We start from the raw sequence: 26,934 nt of genomic DNA on the forward strand, positions 1-26,934 counted from the left end.
GAGGAGGAAGAGAAGACAGACCCAACTGCAACACACACACACACACACACACCACCTCAACAATGTTAAGGCCAGAAGTGTCATACAAGGAAGGGAAAAATAAAGGAATCTAAATAAGTCCCTAATGTTTTATAGTCATGTTAATGCGCTCAGTAGTTTGGTTAAAATGCTATATCACTACAACAATAATTCTAGGAATACAGTGACTTCAGATTCTTAGAACACATTGGTCTTACTTTCTTGGCAGTTGGAAGAAAGGCAACTTCCTTGATTTTGTTTCTGCAAAGAAAGCATAACATGACATTGACTCATATTAAGCTCAAAGTATGTAAATTCCAAACAAACACTTTAGTTTGGTATGAAGGTGACAAAATCCCTCAAACATTTTTACTACTGTATCTTATCAGACACTACACTTATTTTCCATGTCCAATTAAGTGTACAACAGCAACTGCAAAACTATAATTTTGTATCATTATACATGGATTTTCCTTATCTCAAAGAGAAAGTATTTCTAGTAAGAAAATATTTTTGTTCTTACATGAATGCACTAATGGGAAGTCTCTCCAAATTGAATACTCATCAGCAACTGAAAGTCCCATGAATACTATTATTTGTATTGCTGTATTGCCTACAAGTCCTAATCATGGACCAGGCCCCTGAGGCACCGCACAACCACAAAAAGAAATTACTGCTATTTGCAACAAAATTTACTTCACATAAACAGGCAATTTTATAATCTCATAAGATGTTGGTAGAGCTGTGCATTCCAATGTCCAACATTAACCTTTGTGTTTATACTTCAGTCACATTCCTCATGTTAGCCTGGGAATGGATTCCAAATTTATTTACCAGGAAAGCAACCATTCCAGCCTACTTTGCAAGAAACAAGACCCCGCCATATAATATTCTATAAACCACCTCTGTCTCTGTGGCTTTCTGCATATTAACATGCTTCTGGAGTGAGCTAAGCTAGATGCTTTCCAAATATTTCATGCCTATAGATAACTCAGGATGAAAAACACAAACCATTTTTCCTAACACAATGTTGGACTCAAAAAGAATAATTTTAGACTTGGAAAACAAGACAGGAAAAGACTAGTTCCACTAAAAATAGTGTGATTTATTTATTTTTTTATTTTAAGTCACACTGTTCACCACATCCACAAAATATGGAATCATCTATAGACTCAGCTATCTTGATGATGTTTTAAAGCACCATTGCTCAACAAACTTTGGCCATATTATCAATCATGCATCCACGCCAATTTAAAGTGCATTTAAAAAAACCAAATAACTCCTATGCTGATGTGAATGACATAGCCTCTTCTTTATCTTCATGATCTCTCAGGAAAAATAATCTCCGAGGAACAAGATACAGAGCAAAATATAAAATTCGTAGTATTTTTGTTTTGGTTTTGTTTAAGTGAAGATACATTTCCTCTCTGTAGTGAGGCGGGGTGGCCTCCCAAGGATCAGGAGTGGGAGTGCCCCAGCACTGAGCCCTGGTGGGCGGAACCAGGGCCTAGTTGTCCCTCCCCCAGGAAGTGTGGGGAGGGGCAGGAAGTATAAAAGGTGGCCCAGAAAAGATCAGTAGGGAAGCAACCACCGGAGAGACCACACGCATCCTGTGGCCTCCCGAGCTGGGAAGCGGCGGAGGGTGCCAAGGGAGCAGTGGACTGGCCTGGGCCACTGAGGCCACTAGCTGATTCAGACCTGGGGGAAGCAGACAACAGACCCGGACCGCCCAGACCGTCATCAGACCCTGACCACGGAGGGAGAAGACGACTGGCTCGGACCACCGACGGACCAGACCCCCCAAAGACTTGCTCATGGTCCCAGAAGCCGCCGTCAACCTTGACCCCTCCTCATGGCAACAAGTACACCAAGAAGGGGAGTGGGGAAGTGGCCCAGGGTAGCAGACCCCTGTCTGGCCGCAATGCTGACAGAGGGTGAGTCAGCATGTTGCGGCGTGGATCCCCGCTGACCCAGTGACAAGGTGCTTTGTCACTGCTAGGGCCCTGGGCTGGGATGCAGTGGAGCGGGTGGGCGCCCCCGCCACCTCAACCCGGGGTGGCCATCTCTCCTTCCCCAGGCCAGAAGCCTGAGCCTCAGACTCTTTGCTGTCCTGTCTTGATCCAGGGCCTGGGCTAGTTTACTTTTCCTGCCCAGCCTGAACACAGGCCTGGGCCCCAGCCTGAACACAGGCCTGGGCCCCAGCCTGAACACAGGCCTGGGCCCCAGCTGCAAACAGAGATCACTTCGGTCCCCACAGCAGCCTACATATCAGTGACATAGGGAGGCAGGGTGGCCTCCAGAGGACCCGGAGTGGGAAGGCCCCCACACTGAGCCACTACACTCTCATTCGGATTCCTATCTCTAAGCTGATATGAATGTAGCACTGTGCTGGATGACATGACGTTTGCTTCAGTGAAAATGGAGGAAACAAGAGTACTTTGGTCTTCAGTACTGAGGCCTGCAACATATTTGCTCACATATAGGAAGAGATACAAATGTTTTCAGACACACACACAAAAAAAAGTGATATTCCTTATTAGCCGATAACTGTAAACTGGCAGAAGCAAAACAAATTGAATCTTTCAGTCTGCAAAAGTAAGGTTTTTTTTGTTGCTTTTTTTTTAAACCTCCAAAGGTTTAAAGTCACCAGACTAGTGCAGTGGGCACAATTTATTACCATATGAACAAAAGAACATAGCACAAAGTAAGTAGTGCATGCATCACAACTGGCAGCTAGCCTGAATAATGCTTGAGTTCAATTGAGTATGAAGAATGAATTACCCTCATATATGAGCAAAAAAACAACCTGTTCTCACCTGGCTAGAAGTACCACTACATTCCAGGAATAATGTGTAAGAGTCTACAGAATGCAAGTTTCAATTTATTGTGGAGATTATTTGAACACATTGTTCTAATTAAAGATACTTATAAAAAATTTTTTGGAAGAGTACAGAATAGCATGGGTTCTTACTCTTGTATAGGAGAAATAGCTATTCCACTATTAGCTGTGTGCGGTGCTGCTATGCCTGACTCTTGGATTTACATAGTTACTGTTATTTTTCTGATCTAAAACTGCAGTCATTAAAGATTTCCCTATTTGGAAAAAAACATTTTTTGAAACTTCACATCTTGATAATTATATGAAAAAGCAAAAAAGAGAGCCTTGCTCACAAAAAGCAAACAGCAGAAACTAACCACTTTCAGTAAGAAATCAGATGCACACTATATTTTGGTTAGCTTTAGATCTAAAAAAATGGCTTTAAGACTTCGATGAAGATTATGCTGTAGTCGTGCAGTAGGTTTCACAAGCTAACTGATTAAGGATTGGTTTCTTTGGAGTTTGGGTTCCTGTTCGGGTTCCTGCTGCAGCTTTTCTCTCTGCTTTGCATACTGTCTGGCACCTTCAGATTTCTTGTCAGTCTAGCCAACTAGATCACAGAATCGGTGGCTCATCCATGCTTTGTGAAGTTATTCTATTCAGTATATTTACATGGAGATTTGATCATAACATACCTAATAAGAGCCTATAAGGCACATGCCACAAGGAGATATCTAATGTTATCTAACAAAATTCTTCCACTACCAAGACAGAGGGGAACAGAGAGTGGTGGAGAGGGGAAGGAGAATGTAATTACTATATTGATTACTTGAGAGATTAGGGGAGGTCCACTGTTGAAAGGTTTCATATTGGAACCCCCTTTTTTTGTGCTTAGATCATGTGCCTGAAATATCGATCTCGCTAGGATGCCACCGTGTTCTAGAAGTTGCTGATTAAATGTGGAGGTGTATATTGTGTGCCTTTTTATACACTATATAATTAAGGAGGTGAGCTCTGAAAGGCAGGAAGGATCTATTTTTACTCTTATTATTTATCAATTGCAGGTGTTTCTGAAGGAAAAATAAATTAATTTAAGTGTGATGCACATTATATGAAGTATTTCTGGTCAATTCATAAATACAAGGGAAACTGCATGTTTTATATTTGGTTATAACTTATGTAGATACAGTTCAGGCAGACTTCTTATAATTTAGCTAATTAAAACCTGGATTGTATTGCTTTGTGCACATTAGTATGAATCACTTACAGAAAAACCTAGTGTAACTAGATGGACGTTTTTGTTGTCTCATCTTTTCCCTCCAGCAAGTTTAGTTCAAACACTATTATGGGTTTTCTGCTGACACATCTAGAAGTGGGATAGAATAGAATGAAAAAAAATATTTGGCAAGAAGAATTAGCCTGGTTAAAATTGGCAGTTACCATGTAAATGCATTTCTAAACATTAAAGTGAACATTTACTTAGTAACAGATTGCAAGAGGAAGTATTTCAGCATCTGGAGCCTGAAAAAAATTATTATTAGGAAAAAATCCTTACTTAAATTACATCAATCCACACTGGAACTATTTTAATTACATTTTCCTATGATAGAGAACCCTATCTAAACTTATTTTTTCTGAAGTACATTTGTATGATGCAAAAACATTTCTGAAACTAGCATGTTAACCAATGCAAAAGAGTTTTCTATTTAGAAAAATTGTTCTGACATAGAACCCTGAAACTCACACTTTTATCACTTACCATACCCAAAAGCAGAGACTGAGCCCAGGCACCCATCATCAGTTTTTTAGAAAACACTTCTTGAAATCAAAATACTCATGTGTCCACAAAGATGCACTACACACCTCTTCAAAAAGTGATTTATGAACTTTATCCTCCAGTAGTTAGCCCACTGCAATCAGTAAGACTGAAACAAATATCAGAACATCGGGAGGCCAACAAGAAATACTATGCTAAGTGAAGGGAAACAGATTTCATACTCATGAAGTCATTCCTTCCTGCAAGTTTAGAACAGGCTTCATCTTCTGACTTTTAAAAAAAAAACCCACCAATGCTGCCCTTCAAATGTGCTCCTTAGAAAAGGCACTTGCATTCCAAAAGGTACTAAGTTCTTTATAAAGGAGAGAGAGCACTACTTTCTGTTTCCGGGCAAATACCTCTGATCTGGAATGCAGAATAAATGATTCAGAGAGGGACTCCTTTGTGCTGGAGGATTTAGCAGAAAACAAGCATTCACAATATAAAACAGATGTGTCACAACACGTTTTGGGTGGAGAATCTGTTCGTTCGTGGTATTAAAATGCTCAGGAGGGACTGACTAAGGATACAAGGCACAGTTAAAAATTAGAGGCAGAAGCAGGAGCAGCTAAATCATTCAATGCTCGAGGCTTGATGCTGACATCCCTGGAAGTATTATCTCACACTGTCACATATTGTAATAAGAGGGCCATACGAAAATGCAAGGTTCTTGTTTATACTGTATCTATGTTTTGCTGTTAATAGACATGGGTCCCAGCAACCTTTCAGCTTTTATAAGAGGGGAATGAAGGACGGTAACAAATACAAAAAATGGGGATAAATTCACAAAATCTTCAAGTTTAAATGTTCCCCCCAAAATGGCACAAGTTGAACCTAATTGTGACAGGGCACGCAGTGGTCAGGCAGCCTAGTGGCTAGATCATTGGTTAGGGCAGCTGAAGGAGGACCTGACCCCTCCTTCTCCCTCAGGTCCTGGCCCAGGGTCCTGTGTTGCTCAATCCCTAAACAGGGAAGATGGATCTTTCTCCCAGCTGTGAGAGGGGGGTTCAGGGCCTGTTTTCCTGGTCTGCTCCCTATGCAAGTCCTTTTTGTTTGGGGCATGGCCCCACTAGTCCAGTTGCCCTGCAGTTGGGGCTTCTCTGTAGGTTCCCTTGGCTGGGGGAGACTTACTTGTCCCCAGTGGTTGCGCTGGCAGGCAGACTGCTGGTCTGTGCCTTCAGGCAGGCATACAGAGAGCTCCTGCCTCTTCGCCAGTCAGCCCCTGACTGAGCCAGGCTCCCATCTTTTCTCCCCCCTCTAGGCCTGGTACTGGTTGCAGGGGTTAGCTGAACCCATAGGTGTTCTTTAACCCCAGCTGTGCCCAGCTGCAGTCTCTCTGCTCCTTCACACTAATCCTGGGCAGATTTTTAGCATTTGCTAAACTGACTTTGCTAAAATAATTCCATTTATATTGGGCCAGAGAGAGAGAATGACTAGCATAGGGCACTCACCTGGGAGGGGGACACCTGGGTTCCAGTCCCTGCTCCACTTAATATAGTTATTTATACACAATTGAACATCTTTAACAGGAGACAGACAGCCTTACCCCAGAATAGCCAATAGCGTGGTGGGTTAGACACTACTTAGGACAGGGAAGACATGGGTTCAAATCTCTGCTCCAGAGCGGAGATTCAAACCTGAATCTCCCACCTCTGAGATGAGTGCCCTAACCACAGAGTATGAGGGAGAAAGCTTCTCCTGCTCATCACTTTTGTGAATGGTACCTAAGTCCTCTTGTGAATCTAACCCAACAAATCAAAACATTTCATTACAGACATGTCAAAAACAAAACATTTCAATACTTTCAAAAAATGTATTTTTCTGACTGAAACAATTAACCAAAATCAAAACAAATCTGCACAGCACTTCAATTGGTCTGAATCTGCATTTTTCAGCAAAAAAGGTTTTGCTCCAAAAAATTCACCCAAATATATTCATTAATAGTTTTGCAAGTTCAGAGTCCTGATTTGAGTCAGTCACTTTGCACCCTTTTTTGTTCTCTTGTACAGCTGATTTTGTGGCGAGGGAGCTCTGATGTGGAGAAATAGTAATGTTTACTAGTACACACAGTCACCCTGAATTAGATGGCTGGGTCATCCCCTATTCACTGGCTTTGTGTGAGAGAATATAGGAGGAAATGAAAAATAATGACAGAACACAAATATTCTTAAAATAGAGCATGAACACATTAAAAGAGAAGGGGAAGATGCTCAAAACCTGAGCGGATAGCAAAACAAGGAAAATCCACAAAGTTTTCATTTATTTTTGAATTCCAAAACACTGAAAATTCTAAATTCAGAAAAGTTCCATAAAGCTTTACTCAAGACATAGCATGGGCAACATGAAGTTTCCACTCAAGAAACTCTTTGCACATGTTACAGGCCTAGAACTTGGAGAGAAATACAGGCATTGTGCCAGAGGAGTTGGCGTGTGGGCGCACGAGGGGAGGGGAAAGGAAATCTGGCATTTGAGGACAAACACCTTAAGGAATCACCTATGTGGTGCAGAGATATGGGCTACGGTAATGACTGCATGGATGTTACGTGATCACAGATAGCAGGGAGGCTGGTTTGCAAAACAGACTCTCTATTGAGACGCAACAAAACTAGGAAAGTGCGAGAGAGCCCCGATGTACACGATATTTATCCTCCTATTGCACCATTACCGGGTCTACCTTTATTTACATAAATAAGGAAACCAGTAAACCAGTTCATAAGGAGAAGCTTCGAGAGGATATGGCAGCTGGATGTTTACTGGGAAGCTTGTCACTTCCACTGAAATAGGAGGGAATTCTAGCAATGGTTTGCTGCCGATTGGGATTGTTTGCTCGAGCCTGTTCACGATAGTTCTGTACATTTAACTGAGCTTATATGGTGACAGACAGGTTTTAAAAATCCAGAAGCCAGAGGTGTCTGTGCAGGGTGAACAGTGGGAATCGGTCTGAAAGCTGTTGCCAAGAGGAGGAACGATGTACATGTTCACATTCCTTGCTTATTACTTCACTGGGAAGCACTGAGTAGGAGTACTGTGTGCTCAGTGCTAGAAAAAGAGGCCAGGGACAGAACAATACAATACAATACATGGATAAAGAGGGTTTAGAAGGAAGTACTGGGCTTGGGATAATTACAGACAGATCTGTGTTACTGAGCTCACTGTGGTTCCTTTGCTCTCTGCACAGCAAACCAGAACCTTTGGAGGTCAGCCAAATACATGCAGGTAGCTGCTGGCACTTTGCAGCTCCAGCTGGTGCCACACTGAAAGCTGGGTCTGCTTTAACCCCAACAAGGGCTTACAGCAAGTTCTTTGTTGGTTCTGTTCATCGAGCCACATATTGGCTGGAGATTAAACCAACAGACTCCATGTTGCCAACTCCTTTCATTTGATCATGAGTCTAGCAACATTTTGTATGTTTCTTAAAGCCCCCGCCCCAAGGCATGTGATCAGGTGAGAATCTCAGCTTCCTTTTACAAAAAGAGGACGTTTCTAGCCCTTGTAATTGCAGAGAAAAGCTTGAAAACAAGATTGGAGTCAAACTAAAGGCTCAGAAACTAGAAGGTAAATAAAAAACTCCAAATTTATTATCTTTAAAATCTCAGGACTTTTAAGCCAAATTTCATAATTTTGTGAGACCTAAGGAATGAGATGTAGAGGCTTGGATCTGGCAATACTACAGACAGTTCTCAATTTCTTGCAAGTACAACTATCATAGTTGCAGTGGGGAGAGGCGGAAGGAAGTGACCCTTTAATATTGTGTTTAATGAAGGGGGGGGGGAAGCCGCTGCGCTCCCAAAAGCCTGCCAGACCAGGCTATGTCACGTATCCTGGATCAAAAATGGCTTCGTCATGTGCATGGGTGCAGGGTTAAATAGATCTAAACACTGCTAAATTCGACCTAAGCTCAGGGCTAGACCAGGGCTCAGTGATTCCCACGCAAGTAGGAAGCAGAAAACAAAGATAGGATATCTGCTTTGGTGCATCCAAATCAGCTTCAAATGCTGACTTAAATGGTGACTGTAAGGATAGTAAGGATGAGGAACCATGGTTGGTCCTGGCAATGTCCTGTACCAGAATCCTACCGAGACCAAGCAATACAGAGACAGAAGGGGAGGAGGGAAGCCTCTTGCCTTCATAGTTATGATGCACACAGCATAATGGTTTCCCTTAAAAAACATGTTAATTTCCTTACTGAAAGGACTTCATCCCATTATTTGAAGTATTCCTTACAGCAAGGAAAACCAAAGATTCTAAGGTACATTTTTCTTCAGTTAAGGAGCAGGATCTCTTCGGTCACTGAAACCTTACATACACTATTGTATACTCTGGAAAGAAGTAGATCAGACTCCTTGTTTGTGGCAATACTACAGGGAAAGTAGAAGATTATTAGGGTACAGAGCCACTTCAGGGATCAAGAGAATTCTGTTCATTAAGGCTGAGCTTCAGCTGAGCACGACAGGCTTGGCTCCTTGCTATTTGCAGCTGCAGATGGCACAGGCATAGTTAGAAGATACTGGATGTGGAAAAGGACTATTTCTCATCAACAAGGTTTGAAATTAAAAAAGCAAAGCTCAAACATAGAATCATATAGCTGGAAGGGACCTCAAGAGGTCATCTAGTCCAGACCCCTGCACTCAAGGCAGGACTCAGTCTTATCTAGACCATCCCTGACAGGTGTTTGTCCAACCTGCTCTTAAAAATCCCCAATGATGGAGATTCCACAACCTCCCTAGGCAATATATGCCAGTGCTTAACCACTCTATCAGTTAAGAAGTTTTTCCTAATGTCCAACCTAAACAGCCCTTGCTTCAATTTAAGCCCATTGCTTCTTGTCCTATCCTCGGAGATTAAGGAGAACAATTTTTCTTCCTCCTTCTTGTAACAACCTTTTATGTACTTGAAAACTGTTATGTCACCTCTCAGTCTTCTCTTCTCCAAACTAAACAAACCCAATTTTTTCAATCTTCATAGGTCATGCTTTCTAGACCTTTAATTATTTTTGTTGCTCTTCTCTGGACTTTCTCCAATTTGTCCACACCGTTCTTGAAATGTGGCGCCCAGAACTGGACACAATGCTCCAGTTGAGGCCTAATCAGCATGAAGTAGAGTGGAAGAATTACTACTTGTCTTTTTTACAATACTCCTGCTAATACATCCCAGAACGATGTTTGCTTTTTTTGCAACAGCATTACACTGTTGATTCATATTTAGTTTGTGATCCACTATGACCCCCGGATCCCTTTCCGCAGTACTCCTTCCCAGGCAGTCATTTCCCATTTTGTATGTGTGCAACTGACTGTTCCTTCCTAAGTGGACTACTTCGCATTTGTCCTTATTGAATTTCAGCCTCTTTACTTCAGATCATTTCTCCAGTTTGTCCAGATCATTTTGAATTTTAATCCTATACTCCACAGCACTTGCAATCCCTCCCATCTTGATATTGTCCACAAACTTTATAAGTGTACTCTCTATGCCATTATCTAAATCATTAATGAAAATATTGAACAGAACTGGACCCAGAACCGATCCCTGCAGGACCCCACTTGTTATGCCCTTTCAGCATGACTGAACCACTGGTAACTACTCTCTGGGAACGATTTTCCAACCAGTTATGCTCCCACCTTATAGTACCTCCATCTAAGTCAGTGCTTCTCAAAGTTGGGCCACTCCTTGTGCAGGGAAAGCCCTTGGTGGTCCGGGCTGGTTTGTTTACCTGCTGCGTCCGCAGGTTCGGCCAATCGCAAGTCCCACTGGCCACAGTTCGCCACTCCAGGCCAATGGTGGCTGCGGGAAGCAGCGCGGGCAGAGGGATGTGCTGGCAGCCCTTCCCGCAGCCCCCACTGACCTAAAGCAGCAAACCACGGAGAGTGGAAGCCATGACTGGCCAAACCTGCGGACGTGGCAGGTAAACAAAACTGGCCCGGCCCGCCAGGGGCTTTCCCTGAACAAGCGATGGACCGGCTTTGAGAAGCACTGTTCTAGGTTGTATTTCCCCAGTTTATTGAGAAGATCATGCAAGACAATATCAAAAGCCTTACTAAAGTCAAGATATACCACATCTACTGCTTCCCCTCTGTCCACAAGGCTTGTTACCCTGTCAAAGAAAGCTATCAGGTTGATTTGACACTATTTGTTCTTGACAAATCCATGCTGACTGTTACTTTACATAATAAATCAGCGATCACACTGAAGAACAAAATCTTACTTTTTTTGTGCTTCTGTACAGAGCACCCTTCACAGCACTAGCCTGGCACCCTCTTCAAAAAGTTTGAAATTGTTGCTTATATAACCCTGCCAACTGCCTAAAGAAATATTAAAAGCCATGCTGTGACATTGGGTCAGCAACAAAAAATCTGAAAGAAAAATAAAGAGCTACCGTCATATCTACACTCCAGGGACAGTGTAGCTATGAAGGCACAACCCCATAGCGTAGACCAGTGGCTCTCAACCTTTCCAGACTATGTCCCCCTTTCAGGAGTCTGATTTGTCTTGGGTATCCCAAGTTTAACCTCACTTTAAAACTACTTGCTTACAAAATCAGATATAAAAATACAAAAAAAAGTGTCACAGCCACACTATTACTGACAAATTGCTTACTTTCTCATTTTAACATATAGTTATAAAATAAAATGATTGGGATATAAATATTGAATTTACATTGCATTCTATAGTATATAGAACAATATAAATGTCATTGTATGAAATTTTAGCTTGCACAGACTTCGCTAGCACTTTTTATGTAGCCTGTTGTAAAACTAGGCAAATATCTAGATGAGCTGATGTACCCCCAGAAGACCTCTGTGTACCCCCAGGGGTACATGTATCCCTGGTTGAGAACCACTGGCACAGACAGCCTACAACAATGGAAGGGTGCAACAGGAAGTAGGTCCCCACAGCAGGGCCGCCCAGAGGATTCAGGGGGCCTGGGGTCTTCAGCGGCAGGGGGCCCTGCTTCGGCAGTAATTCGGCGGTGGGGGGTCCTTCTGCTCCAGGACCCGCCACCGAAGTGCCCCAAAGACCCATGGCAGGGCCCCCCCCGCCACCGAATTACCACTGAAGCGGGACCCACTACCGAAGTGCCGGGTCTTTGGCGGTAATTCTGTGGCAGGGGGTCCTTCCGCCCCAGGGCAGAAGGACCCCCCGCTGCCGAAGACCCGGAGCAGAAGAAGCTCCGGGGCCCTGGGCCCCGCGAGAGTTTTCTGGGGCCCCCGGAGTGAGTGAAAGACCCCGCTCCAGGGCCCCCAAAAAACTGTTGTGGGGGCTCCTGCAGGGCCCGGGGCAAATTGCCCCACTTGCCCCCCCCTCTGGGCAGTCCTGCCCCACAGAAGGGACCTAGGTTGAGCTAGCTGCATCTACACTGGTGGTTAGGCTGGCATAACTACATTGCTCTGAAGGTGTGGATTTCCACACCAGAAGGCTCTCACTTTTATGGGGAGTTCTGGGAGAGGGTGTGTTTAAGCTGGGGGGGGGTTATCTTGGGCATCAGCGCTGGTCTGGGGGCAGACAGACAGAATTGGTGCTCAGAAAGTGAGCCAGAGGGGCCAAGGGAGGAAACACTGCTGTAGCCTGCTTAGAGTCCACCCCGGCAATCTTAAAACTTATGGGATCCCCAGTGGCTGATCCCTTCCCAACAATGTGGAGAGCTGCCGACAGGGCTCATGACCAGATCTGTGATAACCCCGGGAACAGCTAGCTTCTCAGTTCATCTTTAATTGCTATTATGGGGTATAGGACGAAACAGCACCTGAAGTAAAATTTTGCATTTACATAGTACTGTACATCTGAAAACAGCCAGAGCTATGTTGGGCCGCATGAGAAGGAGGGGCAATCGCGCACTAGAGACACTGGATACTGACTCAAGTTAGAAATAACAATGCAAATCAAATATTCCTCTTTTGTGCACAAGAGACTTATCAGCAGATTCACCACAAACAAGTTCTGAACAATAGTAGAATGTGTATGAAGAGACAGTAAGCAAAAAGGGAAATATATAGGAGTGGTAGAACAAGTAAAACTGCGTCCCTGAATGGTTTTGTTTCATCAAACAACAAGTAGATGGAAGATAAACATTGGTTGTTGAACACAACATAGCCATTTGCTAAGGACTGTATTGCTCAAGGAATTAACATGTTGACTTTTCACTCTGCCATATGGGTGCTCAATAGTTTCTCAGGCAGATAAACAACAGTTTTCTGGGTGTTTCGAAAGCTGTCAAATTTGTCTTTCTTCCTCATCGGTAAAATGAAATTATTACTGTACTAATCCAGAACACGGATCAAACTTCCAAGTCAGTATGTTCATTTAATATTTCTTTGGCATACGTGTCTAAAGGGAAAGGCATCACCCTATAATATTTAGGTTCATGTGAAGACAAATATATTCAAAGTGTGGCTTTTGTCTCCCCCTGCCTCCCTGCTCCCCACAAACACAAGATACCACAGTAGTGAGAAATGCATAAGAACACAGAACTATTAGGAGGAAGGAAGGAAGAGAAGGACACCCCGCCCCCAACCACATGGATCAAAGAGATCAAATGATAAGTTCTATCCACAGAGAATCTCACCATTTTTATATCCGTTTACCTCAAAGAAATGGTTAAAAACATATTTCTGAGGTTTAAATTGTATTTCATGTTGCAACTGTTTAGCATTCATAAGAGTAAGGAATAATCTACAGTAGCCCTAGGCAATATTTACCTTTAAAAAAAAGTGTTATACATGGAGTGACTTCAAAACCTGCTTTTTTAGAAACTGTTCTAATCTCAGGTATATAACAGAAAGCTACTCATAGCCTTAGTTGTGGAGTTTCTAGAGTTGCTCTATAATCTGAGCCGACTTCCTGTAAACGCTAGGATGTTTTTAATCAACAAAGTTCTTTAATTTGAAGTCAAATAAAACAAATGAAAAGTAGTTCTGGTTCTAGTCTCCCTGGCCTGCTTTTCAACTGCAACTCTCCTTACGAACAAATCTGACCTACCCAAATGAGTTTTGGCCCACACAAGGCAGGCAATTCGCAATTCAGCAAGTTATGGCATCAGAAATGCTAAAATTCAGTATAATGTATAAAGTTTTCTGCAACTCCTGGTTTGATAACACTGAATCTTTTTCAAGATTCCTCCAGTTGCTGCCCCTCAGTGTGAACTGGTTTGTTCAAACCTTACTCCTGCTGGTGATCAGCACTTAGGTAGGTGTAATTTATGTCACTCGGGGGTGACTTATTCATATCCCTGAGCAACATAACTTACATGGACATAAGCTATAGTGTGTATTTACCCTCAAGGTCTGTCTACATTACCCTGCTGTGCAGGCTATGGGGGTGTGAATAGCAGTGCACACCAAAGTGTTGCGCTGTAACTCCCTATGTGGATGCAGTGGGGGGAAATAAATGGCTCCTAGTTCCTAGTTCATCCTTCAAACAGGATTATATTAATGCAAACTAGGAACATTTGAATTCACACCCATGGCATCCACACAGGGGAATTTCAGTGCAGCACTTTGGTGTACATGGCTATTCACACCCCCATAGTCCGAACTGCAGGGCAGTGTAGATAGGCCCTTAGTCTCTTGCGTGAGCTCTCAGTGTGCATAATGGTTGCACAGTTCAGCTCTGAGAGTCTATTATCTAGATTTTAGTATTAGGAGGCTGAGATGTGCTTATTTAAGAAGGCAGTTATGAGTCCCCCAAAATAAGTTATATTGGACAGGCATTGTGTGGTTAGACTAAACCAGATTTACCTCACTCCGTCCTGCCTGATAGCTATAACAAAGCATTTCAAAGCCTAGTCTGCAACAGCCATTTGCTAAGTCAGGGCCTCTCCTAAACAGAAATTGTTGCAGTGAAGTGTTTCTTTTATTTATATTTTCATCCACTATGTGAATACTAAAACAATCCCCTTTTCTGAGTCAACTAGGATTTAAACATACGCCCCCTGAATTGAAAGGCTGGTGCATTATACGACAGTACCAAGTATAATGACACCACATAACAGTTTTAAGACAAATGCATACGATTATCTTGGTATAAAATGTATAGTTCCATCTTTCTATTCACATGAATGATAAAGATCAATCATGTACTCAACTTAAGTGGAAAAGGGTATTCAAAAGACGCTTTCCATTATTATTACTGGGTACAGTATTTCTAGGAAAAAACATGTTTGGTCAAACTGTCAGAAAATAACTGCTGGACCCAGGTACCTTTCATAATGCAACTGTCGATAAATAGGCTTAGAAGGACTGAATTTTTAACTGGTACACGTTGGTAAACACTGATTTCACAATACATACACAAACCAATGACAAAAATATTTCCATCAATAATTACAGAAATTTACAGATAGACAATGCAAGAAAAATGCCTCCTGAGAACTTGGAGTTTGATTTAAGGATATTTACTTGGTATATTTTGACATGTGATATTGACAATTTGTGTTTTAATGGTTATAATGCTTTAACTTTTTGGATCTCAGTGTCTACCATCATTAAGTAATTATTGTCTGATCCCCTCATACAAAAAAAAAGCTTAAACACTGATTATCTGTCAAAATATTACAAAAAATAAAAACAAAAGTCTGTGGGCTATCTAAATTTATTCAATGTGCTGATGCCTTGGGGGCGGGGGAAGGGGGAGAAGGAGAGGGACAAGAAAAGTTAAGAACTGTATGTTAAAGCATTTCAGTACTACTGTCTCTCTCATTCTTATGTCTCCTATTCAGTAATAGAGTGAAAAAAACATGAAATTATCTAGTTCCAAATAAACCCATCCAGGCAATTACCTCGTAGCCTACACAAACTTTATTACACACCAACAGTTGAAATAAGATAAAAGCTTTCTTCGGAAACTGGAAGTTACCAAAAACACATCCATGTATTTTATAGATTGTTTAAACAAAGCAGTGTTGCTTGATCATTATAAAATGCAAAGTTTCCAGGATCATCAATTGACTGACACACACACACTTTCTCTCTCTACCCCCCCCCCCCCCCATGTTTAGAAGCAAATAAATTACGACATGGAACTGCAAGTGAAGTCACTATTTGAGCAAGGAATATTAATCAGGTATACAGCAGCTGTGACCCACTAGTAAGTAAGCTCACACTGATTGCTGGAAACAAGCTTTGCTTTCCAGCCACTATATAAAGACATTAAACTAAACTACTCTAGATTGTATTAGACCACCAGTGATGCTGATACACAAAGAAGTGAAAGATGTGTGTCTTAAGCACCATAAAAGTACAGGTAGGAGGGGGAAATAAAATGCTGCTAAGATGGAAAGAAGATATGTAGGAAATGGAAAACTATACAGAACACTTGACAGTGGTAAAACATACAATGCAAGCCAGTATTCTTAAACTATTTTCTTTTCCATTTTCATGTCAAATCTGACATGGAGAATAAGGAGAGTATGCTACTGCTGATGTCTATGTACATACGAGATGTATGCATTTAAAAGTGAAGTGACCCGTCCCCCCAATGCAGACTAAGCACTTTAGTTCGGATACTCACAGGAATAGTGGACTGAAAGACTAACTCTGCAGCTGGTAGACAGGGCACAGCTGTGCTGTGTGATAGCTCTGGGAAGCCGGTAAGGGAAATGCAGGGGGTAGCCAGAGAGTGGTTCTGCAATTACATAGATCAAATGGGCTCAAATTCTCATATTAAGCTGTAGCCTTTACTCCACCCTAGTAGCAGTCATGGAGGTTCTGCACAGCTCCATGCCCTACCCATAGGCTCAAGTATGGAATCTGTCGCCATGTCCTTAATCTCCACATAGCTCTCCTGCACAAAGTATGTTTATTCAGGCTTTATGGATAAACTTTGAGAGCCCTCACAGACAGGGCAAGCTGTTCTTCACAAAACTTCTTGCCACAAAATGAACAAAGAACACTAATTTGCCCATTGTCTTAATATGTGGTTTGATGGTATTAACTTAATAGGAGAAACACTTGCTATAAAAGCAGGGAAATCTGAGCTGTTAAGCAGAACTATCCCTTCATGTGATAGTATGCACTGCATAAAATACTTTGACAGGAGAGAAAGCATCTAGGAAGATAATTTTCAGCATCTATGGCAGATCTTAACAAGACATGGGTCAGTTTACATTCTGAAAGCAGTGAACGATTAAAGTCATTTGAAATTTATTATAAAACCACAGGCCATTTAAACATTATTTGACCTACTATATCAGTTCTGTTATACTTTGGTTTAGCTTTAAAAAACCTGCAATTTAATGGGCCACCACTTCCCTACAAAAAAGCTAAAATCAGAAACAAAGAAACTAGAAGGCAACGTGAAAGAGGTTGGAGAGAAAGGGGAAAAAGGTCCATCTCAGAAATGTAACTGCAGCATTCATTGCACTTGAATAAAATTCTTAAGTGTGTTCTATGCACTTGACCAAAACGCAGTTTATTTCAAATATAGAGAAATATTTGCCTTTATGTACATAGGTGGAATCAGCCCTACTGAGTCATATGCCATATATATATATATATATATATATATATATATATATATATATATATATAGTAGGGCAGGGGTGGCCAGCCTGTGGCTCCAGAGTCACATGAGGATCTTCAGAAGTTAATATGCAGCTCCTTGCATAGGCACCAACTCCGGGGCTGGAGCTACAGGTGCCAACTTTCCAATGTGCCAGAGGATGCTCACTGTTCAACCCCTGGCTCTGCCACAGGTCCTGCCCCCACTCCACCCCTTCCCCCAAGGTTCCTGCTCCTCCCTGCAGGAGGCATGGGGAAGGAGGGGAGGCAGGGCTGCTGGCAGGCGGAGGGGAGCTGATGGGGGATGCTGATATATTACTGTGGCTCTTTGGCAATGTACATAGGTAAAGTCTGGCTCCTTCTCAGGCGCAGGTTGGCCACCCCTGTGGCAGAGGGTCAGCATGGTTTGTTACACTACACTAGAGCTTCTCATCCACTTCCTCCCTTTGGAAAGGGTGTCTCCATTCAAAAACTATTACAACAGGGTGGTGGTGATTGGAGGTACATGAATTTGTTGCTGCCTCTAAAGGCCAGACAAAAATAATGATAGTGATTTTATGTATGTCTACTGCCAGGAAGCCTGAAAGATTCCCAAATTGCTTTCTGAACAACATTATGTATGATCACGCACCTCTGAGGTGAAAAGAGGCCACTATTCAACACTACACAACAGCACAGTTAAAGCCAAGTAGTAAAGAATATGGTTATACAGAGGCAGACATTTCTAGAACAGATTGTAGAATCAGGAAACAGTTACTGATAATTGCATAATGCCAAACAAAGGAATGAATGGACTAAGTACCTTGACGTCAATCTACATACAGTTTGTTTGGATTCTTTAAGACAGAGGTGTTTGTAAATGTGATTTTATGACAGGCAGCAGCGTCTAGTAGACTCAGCACAGACTGGGACAACTGTCTGGGTGGGAGTCTTTTTTTTTTTTTAAATAGGCCTAGAGGACCCAGTCAAAAATTGGGACTCGTGCTAGACACACAGTCCTGCTATTATATCCCTGCCTCAAAGCATTTTCAATCTAAGAAAGAAATTTGAGTTCTATCATGGTCTTGAGCAAGCCACTTAATGTCTGTCCATTTTATCATCAAATTTTTATTATATTAGTTCAGTGATGAGTGTACTTGGCACTGTATAGGAGAACAGTTCTGACCTACCTCAAGGGAGCTATTTGAAGGTTAATGGCAAGTTAATATTTTTAAGCCACTTTAAAGATGTAAAGTACTAAGCATTATTATTAATAGCGCCAATTTGGATAACCATGTCCACTTCAACATCAGTCAACATAACAGTCACTGAGAGAAGATTAGGGTCACACTCCACCAAAGAGCATTTCCTAATATGGCAAATGTAAAAACTATAAGCTAACATGATAGAAGAGTCCGATATTCACCATGTTATCCCGAGTACTTATACATTCAATAGCAACAGGCATAACACTTGAGAGGGCAGTAACATGTAGGATGGGGTCTGGCATTTTTGAACTGCTAGTTCTACAGGTTTGCACATTACAAGTCATTCTGCATTTGTGTAAATTCACTTCGTTTTGCTTTAAGAATAAAATTATGAAGAACAATTACCTGACTGGGGCACTACTATACTGGTATCCTGAAAGGAATGTGGACTGTTGAATTGCCATGAGCCAGCCAAAGATAAAATGCTGCTCTTTGAAAGGAGACAGGAGAGCATAAAGACAGAAAATAGAAGAGAGTGGGCAAATGGAGATCTAGAATGACAGATAACTACAATGACAAGAGCTATATGAGCATCAAATAAAGAACGATGTAGACTTGGAAGGAGGAAACACACTAGAAAAGACACCTTTTAGCTGTGTTAATTAAATGCATCCGATGAAGTGGGTATTCACCCACGAAAGCTCATGCTCCCATACGTCTGTTAGTCTATAAGGTGCCACAGGACTCTCTGCTGCTTTTAATTAAATCAGTTTCTGCTCCATTATTTTTACTATGTTACCTTGTCAGACATACTTTGATACCTCTCATTTAGAAGTCAAAGGAATGCAATTTTTTTTTTTTTGCATTTGCTGTATATTAATATTTCTGGCTGCTCTGGATTCTGTATTTAAGTGATTTAGGGTACAGGAGGAGAAGGGGAGACAAAATAACCTGGTATTTCTATAATTCATAAACTATTACAGTGGCCCCCTAGTTACCATCTTATCTGGGAGCTGTCCCTCGAAACAATTGTGTAATTATGTTAGCTAGACATTAAACAACATCACAAGTAACTGGGAGCCACTTCTACAGCCAAAAATTCCATCCCTTCCTCAGCTATATACCACATACTTATACAAAATAAGTTAAACAGGTTACATGAATCAGCACCTCCTCACTGACTGTCCTGTAAGATTACAGGGGATGAAGCAGTAGAATTTGGGGTTGTGTTAGGGGGAGGCATGTTTTGTAGGCCCACCTCAAAATGCTACAATCAGCTCTGATCTTATAGATTCACAGATTCCAAGGCTAGAAGGGACCACTGTGATCATCTAGCCTGACTCCTATATAAAACACAAGCTATAGAACCACCCCAAAATAATTCCTAGAGATTGTTTAGAAAAAACATCCAATCTTGATTTTAAAATCAGTGATGATGAATCCACCATGATCTTGTTCCAATGGTTAATTACTCTGACAGTTAAAAATGTATGCCTTATTTCAGTCTGATGTGTCTAGCTTCAACTTCCAGCCATTAGATTGTGTTATACCTTCTCGGCTAGACTGAAGACCCCATTATTAAATACCTGTTTCCCATGTAGATACTTGTAGACTGTAATCAAGTCACCCCTTAACCTTCTCTTTAAGATAAATAAATAGACTCAAAGAGCTCAATCATTATAATGCATGTTTTCTAATCCTTTAATCATTCTCATGGCTCTTCTCTGACCACTCTCCAATTTATCAAAATCCTTCTTGAACTGTAGGCACAACACCCAGACATAGTATTTCAGCCGCAGCCACACCTATGCCAAAGACAGAGGTAAAATGACCTCTCTAGTCCTACTAGAGATTCCTCTGTTTATGCATCCCCGGATTGCATCAACTCTTTTGGGCACAGTGTCACATTGGGAGCTCATGTTCAGCTGATCATTCACCACAACCCCCAAATCTTTTTCAGTCACTGCTTCCCAGGATAGAGTCCTCCATTCTGTAAGTATGGCCTACGTTCTTTATTCCTAGATGTATACATTTACATTTAGTCATATTAAACCGCATATTGTTTTCTTATGCCCAGTTTAATAAGAGATCCAGAGTGCCTGAATTAGTGACTCATTCTCTTAATTATTTATCACTTGCTCAATTTTTGTGTCATCTGTAAACTTTATCAGCAATGATTTTATGTTTTCTTCTTTTGTCTTCTTGATGAAACAATTCACACCATTCCAACACAGGTTAATTCTAAAGGCCTCCAGGCATGAAATAAATAGTTTCATTAAACTAGAAAGTACTTGGATAGAAAGCACCAAAGTATTTACTTTGAGTAATTTCAACCTCTTACAGCTAGCTACAACTTTTTGTTCCCTCTTTCAGCAGAACATGGATTTTTAATCTGATGGAGGGGAAAAGCTTAATTAGACAAGTTTCCTTCAGTATTGCATCCTCACAAACTGCATCTAAGTACTTCTAGATTTCTCCACCTATCACAGTAGACTCTCATTCTGCAGAGAGAGGTGAATGCAACAGATCAATAATTTTTTTCCCCGTTGAATGTAATGAATGTCAACAAATAATGAAGGTGGCATACTTGTATATGCTCTTGGGGGACTATGCTCCCTCAAGCCAATTATGCCTGGTCAAGCAATTTTAAAAAAACATTTAATTAGATTATCTTTAGAAGAGATGTGTCAGCTTTTGTCTATTCCCTCCCTTAAGAAACACAGCATCTCTCCCACTGATCATGAAATCACTTGACAAACTATTCTCCCAAGTGTTCAGTATTCTTGTTAGTAGGACAGCAGAGAAGGGAAGTATAGTTTTGCATAGGCAAAACACACAATGGTAGATAGGTGATGTGAAAGACACAAGATGGATACTGAGAGCTTATGTAGTTAGTGAGTTTTAGGTAAAAAGCCTATCCTCCAGCAGGTGTTAATGAGAGGTCAAAATGGAATAAAGAACACAATTTAGATGCTGCCCAGGATCATACTATTTTCAAAAAAGCAAAAGGTGTCCCCACAAAAGGTATCCTAAGATATAAATTTTAGTTAATTAACAAGCATGTTAAAAGAAGGTACTCATTTTGCATGTTCCCTACATTACTAATGTAAAATCGGTTTACTGAACCTAAGTAGACAAAAAATCATTTGTCTTTTTGCCTCTAAAATCTCCACCTTACCAAGGGCATAATTTAGCAAAAAGATCAGACTTCCACAGTTTGTGTTTTGTCTAATGAAACAGCAAACTGTTTTTTCTTTCCACATCAACCACTTATGAATTAGATGTTTAATTTTAGAGGAAACTGTACTTCGATCACAATACACACAAGACCTGAACATATTACAGAGACTGACAATTATGCAGGAGTATTTATATATATAAAAAAAACAATAATTTGCTGCACTTACTTATAAGACCAAGTGATTGCATTGATGTTTCAATAGTAGACATTAAACAGAACATAGTTTTCCAATGACTAATGTGTGATGAACACTAAATGCATAAATATTTTATACAGAACCACTTAAGCAGTATGTGGTTTTCAGCTCATTTCAAGGAAGAGAATGGCATGTTTAGAGTTGACCTGTAGTGATCAAAAAAATGGTAAATTAATGCTGCCAGGCATTGTATTTAATAGCATTTTCAGGCTTCTCTTCTGGAATAGTTGCTAATGCAAGTTCCTAATGTGAAATAAAAAAAGACTCAGTTTGTACCCACTTATTCATAGACCTGCGGTCAGGAGGCCAGATCTTACTTGGAAGTCTGTTATTATTCCAGTTTCATTTCTCTCTCTCTCTCTCTCTACCAAGAATAATCTGTTCTTAGTTTTTGCATCAGTATTTGTATTAGGCCTTTACCAGCCCACTGAGTACAGATTATAAACCTAGAAATAGCACATTTGGGAATAGATTTAGAATAATGAATTCTGATGTGCTCATTATTAAAACTCTCGTATTCTATTAATAAGAGAAAAATAATCATACTAAAATAGTGCTAAATCTAGGGTTATGGACCCTAGATATGTAATAATATGTATATGTAATATATACTTCCATCGGACAACAATCCTATCTTAACTGGGATTATCTCAAATTTTGGAAGTCAGCTCCAGCTAATGTCTTATGGATTGGCCCAGCAGGGCAGCTATACAGCAGTGGCTCTGTGTTAATAATTCACAAGTTTGAGTCTCCCCAGCTCCTGCAGTCAGATGATAAATTAAAAGCTGATACTCTCATGTTAAAAGTTTCTAGCCCTTATAGTTCCAGAGAAAAGTTTGCAAACATTAACTCTAAAAGGCTTTAAAAAAAAAAAAAAGACTGTAAAAATAGCTTATTACATTTTTTTAAATCTCATGATGTTTAAAGTCAAATTCATGATTTGGGGCCTGATTCATTATTATTAACTGCTCAGGTTGGCAATACTACTAGAATTTTTTATGTGCCAGTATTTTGAAAAAAATCTCACACACACACACACACACACACACACACACACAATCAATTTAGTTTTGCCTAGATAATTCATTTTAAAATATGCCTTTTGCCTTTGAAGGTCTGTACATCTTCAATGATTAGTGCTTTTCTAGGGGATGTGGAAAAGGCAAATCATGGCAGATATTCAGGATTTCTTATAATATTTAACCAAAACACAAGTCTGCTTTAAGTATAATGTTTACCTCTTAGTTAATGGAAATTTTCAATTTGTGTGGTGAGGTCTGGTCCTTGAAAATAGCCTGAAGTAGTTTTTTCATAAGGAATCTGGAAATTGTTCAGAATTCTTGTCTCTTATCAAGAAGCTGCATTTCAAAATGTCATTTTATAATAATTCTTACGACTCACCATAAAAGTTTTAAAAAAACCAAAAAGGCAGGTTTTTTAGCATTAGAGTAGAGTGCCCTATATACCTAACGGTCTTTGCCTCCCAAGCAGGGGCGGCTCCAGGCCTCAGCATGCCAAGCGTGTGCTTGGGGCGGCAAGCCGCGGGGGGCGCTCTGCCGGCGCCGTGAGGGCGGCAGGCAGGCTGCCTTCAGTGGCATGCCTGCGGAGGGTCCGCTGGTCCCTTCGGCGGACCCTCTGCAGGACCCTCCGTGCTTGGGGCGGCAAAATGCCTAGAGCCGTCCCTGCTCCCAAGAGAGCTCCACCTTTAGTTATAACGCAAACCTTCAAAAGTCAGTTGATCATAAGATGTTTAACCCATTCACTGTCAAATGACACAAAGAAATAAGACATGCTTTGGGGAGGGATAGCTCAGTGGTTTGAGCATTGGCCTGCTAAACCCAGGGTTGTGAGTTCAATTCTTGAGGGGGCTATTTAGGGATCTGGGGCAAAAATCTGTCTGGGGATTAGTCCTGCTTTGAGCAGGGGGTTGGACTAGATGACCTCCTGAGGTCCCTTCCAACCCTGATATGATTCACTATGACAAGACCTAAAAGCCTTCTTTGCCTCCCAGACGGCTCACCATCACCAATATTTGAACCATCCCCCTTTGTGCTTCGGTGCCTCCACTTAAAGTGACTCCTCAGGGTGCCGGACAGGCAGGAGTGCTGTCCCTTCAGAAAAATCAATGACAACACTACTATATACCCAGGAGTGTAAATGCCTAGGACATGGGACAATACAGTAAAACAAACACCAGCAAAGGAATGCCACCTGCTACATCAAAAGACAACAGTGTAACAGAGGGAATAACTTTGCTGGGAAAAGGGCATCAGGTATGTAAGGAAGGAAGTCAACACACCCAAACCTCTCCAAATCCCACCTCCCTCCCTGGCACCATGCCAAGGCAGGTAGAAAACAGAGGTTGCATGCCCTGAGATGGAGTGTTGCACTGCTGTGGTGTTGGATGGCTCAAATAAGTCACTTTACTTTTTCTTCACCCCTGAGAGGGGAAGGGTCCTCTCCTGACTCCAACCAGGCTTTCTGTTCCCTTGTCTAGAATCCTCCTACAGCCTTTGGTGGCTCTTAATAGCCAGTGCCGGATCGTCTCCCTTCTCTCTGGAATCTGGTCACTACAGTGCTGGAGCTGTCTGATCTCTGCAACCAGAGCCTCAGAGCGGTGCAACTCCCTTTGAGGAACGGGGAATTTAGCAGGGACTCCTCCTCTTTCCCAGCTTCAAACTCAAAAAACACTCTGTCTGGCTGTTCTCCTGTTAACTTACTGGGGCTGCACAGCCCTGGCTTGTCACTGGCCCAGTGGACTTCTCATTTCCATCACCCAGGCAAAAGCTTCCCGAATTCGCTCCAGGAGGGGTTTCTAGTTTCTTCTGCCCTCACCCCTGACTCCAAGCATGCTGGGAATGGGGTCAGAGGGCTTAGGTGGCCACTTTATTTGTAGTCCTTTTGGCAGGGTTCCCTAGAGGCTCAGACCAGAGCTCCACGAGCTGGAAACCACTAGTGGGCTTACATGGACAATGTAGCTTTTAGCTGTCAAGCACAATTTTCTTTAAAGAAAGCTTTTCACGATACTTTTGATTAATAACACTTATCCTTCCACCTAAGGTGCTGTATATCAACATGTGGTGCAGCCTCACTTAATTCAGCCTGACACCGTTCCGTGGAAGGTAGGTTTTGTTCCCTTTTTAAATTCAGACACAGAGGTTCCACAGTTCAAGCTGATAAAGGCAGAAATAAAACCTGCTGGGTCCCATCCTGTGCCCTAACTTACAGACCTTCCCATATCCTCCCTCTTCTGCTGGGAGGTTAAAAAACAAACAAACAATGATTTTAAAAGGTAAAAAGCAAAAGAGGAGGGCAATAAGCAGATATCAGCTGTACAACTTCTTCGCTTCCGTCATGCTGGTGTTAATAATGGGTCCATATTTAAGTTTCCATCAAGCTTTAACTTTTGGTGAGACCTTAAAAACGTCTCTGGAGCTGACAGCAGTGTATGGGTTTTACTGACAGTTTTAATTTGATTTGGAAATTAGATTTACCTTGGTATATTAAATAAATGACACTACCAACAAAGAGTTCAGAGCACTGTGAAACAAGATGTGCATATTATGGCATAAGGTCATTTTTATATGATCTCTGGATTGGATTTTTCCCATCTTTTAATTATAGCAAAGTCAATTGTGTAGTTGCCACCAATGTTTCTAACATAAGATGTTGCACCTGTTTCTCCTAGATTCAGTTAGTGGAAAGGATAGAATAGCACAAGCAAACCATTTTAAATGGTGATCATTTTCTTCCCTAACAAAAATACACAACATACAATGATTTGTTTTATCACTGTTCAGGCCCATAAAAATTCAGCTTCATAGCATGTGCTCCTCTTCACAGGCCTGCAGATCTGCTTGTAAGTCTGGGCTCTAAAGTAACCCAGCCACCAAGGACCATCCTTACCCCATCTCTCCATAAGCATTCCCCACGTACTCTGCTCCCTTGAGCCCAGGGTTCTCTCCTCACTTTTGTTTTAATTGAGGTGACATGCAGGTGTCATGTATATACACACACACACACCCCACCCTGGTCTTCTGTATCTGAAGCACAGAGATTTGCCCAGGATTACACAGAAAGTCCATAGCACAGCAAGAAACTGAACCCACATCTTAGGCCGTTGTCCTAACCACTGAACCATTCTTCTTTCCTGGTATTAGCCCTAGTCTATGGCATGGTAAAACAGGGTGCACAGCCCCATACAGTTTCTCTCAGCTCTTGCTTCACTATCTCAGCTTCTACTAGAGTGGTCATCAGTTTCCATGTAGAGGCAGACAGCCCATAATCTCTACCCTAATGTGCCGTTGCTAGGGGCTATGGGACATCTATTTCTGAGCAAAGTCTGTGTGCTTTTCAGCAATAGTGTTCTGCACAAGCTTTCTTACCCCTTACCTTAAATTCACCTTTTGCCATACAGGTAATTTACAAACAGGTTGATGATCATATCTACAATTTAAGTAAACAGCCACTGTACATGTAAGGGTTGGTACACAGATAGTTAACCAGGACAGAATTATCCCCTGGGTTTTTTCAGATACACATACCAAATTGATAAATCATCACTGATACACCAGTAGGGAGACAAATGTTTTGTATTACAGAATAAGAGATACAGCAGTAGAATTATCCATCTCTTGATATACTAAGAAAATATTAACAAATCTAATTTGTATCTCCTTTAGGAATTCTCTTCCTCATCCTCCTGAAATTGTATATTCTCCTTCATTGATCTCCCAAGTCAAACAAAAAAGGGCAGCTGGATTAGATTAGCCAGCATCCAAAAATACCTAATCCATCCTCAACTTCTTTCCTGTACATGCAGGAATGCCTCTGCTTTGCCAAAAGAGAAGCAATAACTTTAATATTACTAATTCAAAACAAAGTATCAAATTTTATCTTTATCCTAGGAAGCAAAAATAGACAAAAAGGCAATTGCATTGTAGAACACAGACAGCATAGCAATAGATAGTTGCCGTCTTCCATACATCATCCCATGTCCCAAAGTCCTTACATTTTTATTCAGTTCTTATTCAGGAAAACATCCAGTCCAGTTAGTGGAAATCTGCATGAGTAAAATAACCTTTGGAATTAGCCTGTAGTTTATAGAAACGGGTCTTTTAGATTTAGCAGGTTTCAATATTTTCAACTTCTAAAAGATCCCATTGAAGTT

At 41.3% G+C, this 26,934-nt stretch overlaps 1 protein-coding gene and 1 long non-coding RNA gene across 2 annotated transcripts in view; one reads left to right on the forward strand and one right to left on the reverse strand.

The window, feature by feature from the left end:
- The window catches only part of PLXNB2 (plexin B2), a 335,252-nt gene that overhangs the window by 176,383 nt on the left and 131,935 nt on the right, over positions 1-26,934 (reverse strand). The gene's annotated exons all lie outside the window — the stretch shown is intronic.
- LOC123377815 overlaps positions 1,589-26,934 on the forward strand; it is a 36,020-nt gene continuing 10,674 nt past the window's right edge. Inside the window, exons 1-2 of the long non-coding RNA XR_006582341.1 lie at positions 1,589-1,880; positions 24,825-24,886. This is a non-coding gene — a long non-coding RNA (uncharacterized LOC123377815). The remainder of the gene's footprint in view (positions 1,881-24,824; positions 24,887-26,934) is intronic.

Source organism: Mauremys mutica, chromosome 1 (genome assembly GCF_020497125.1).
Source record: "Mauremys mutica isolate MM-2020 ecotype Southern chromosome 1, ASM2049712v1, whole genome shotgun sequence".
In the NCBI taxonomy this organism is placed as follows: Eukaryota; Metazoa; Chordata; order Testudines; family Geoemydidae; genus Mauremys; species Mauremys mutica.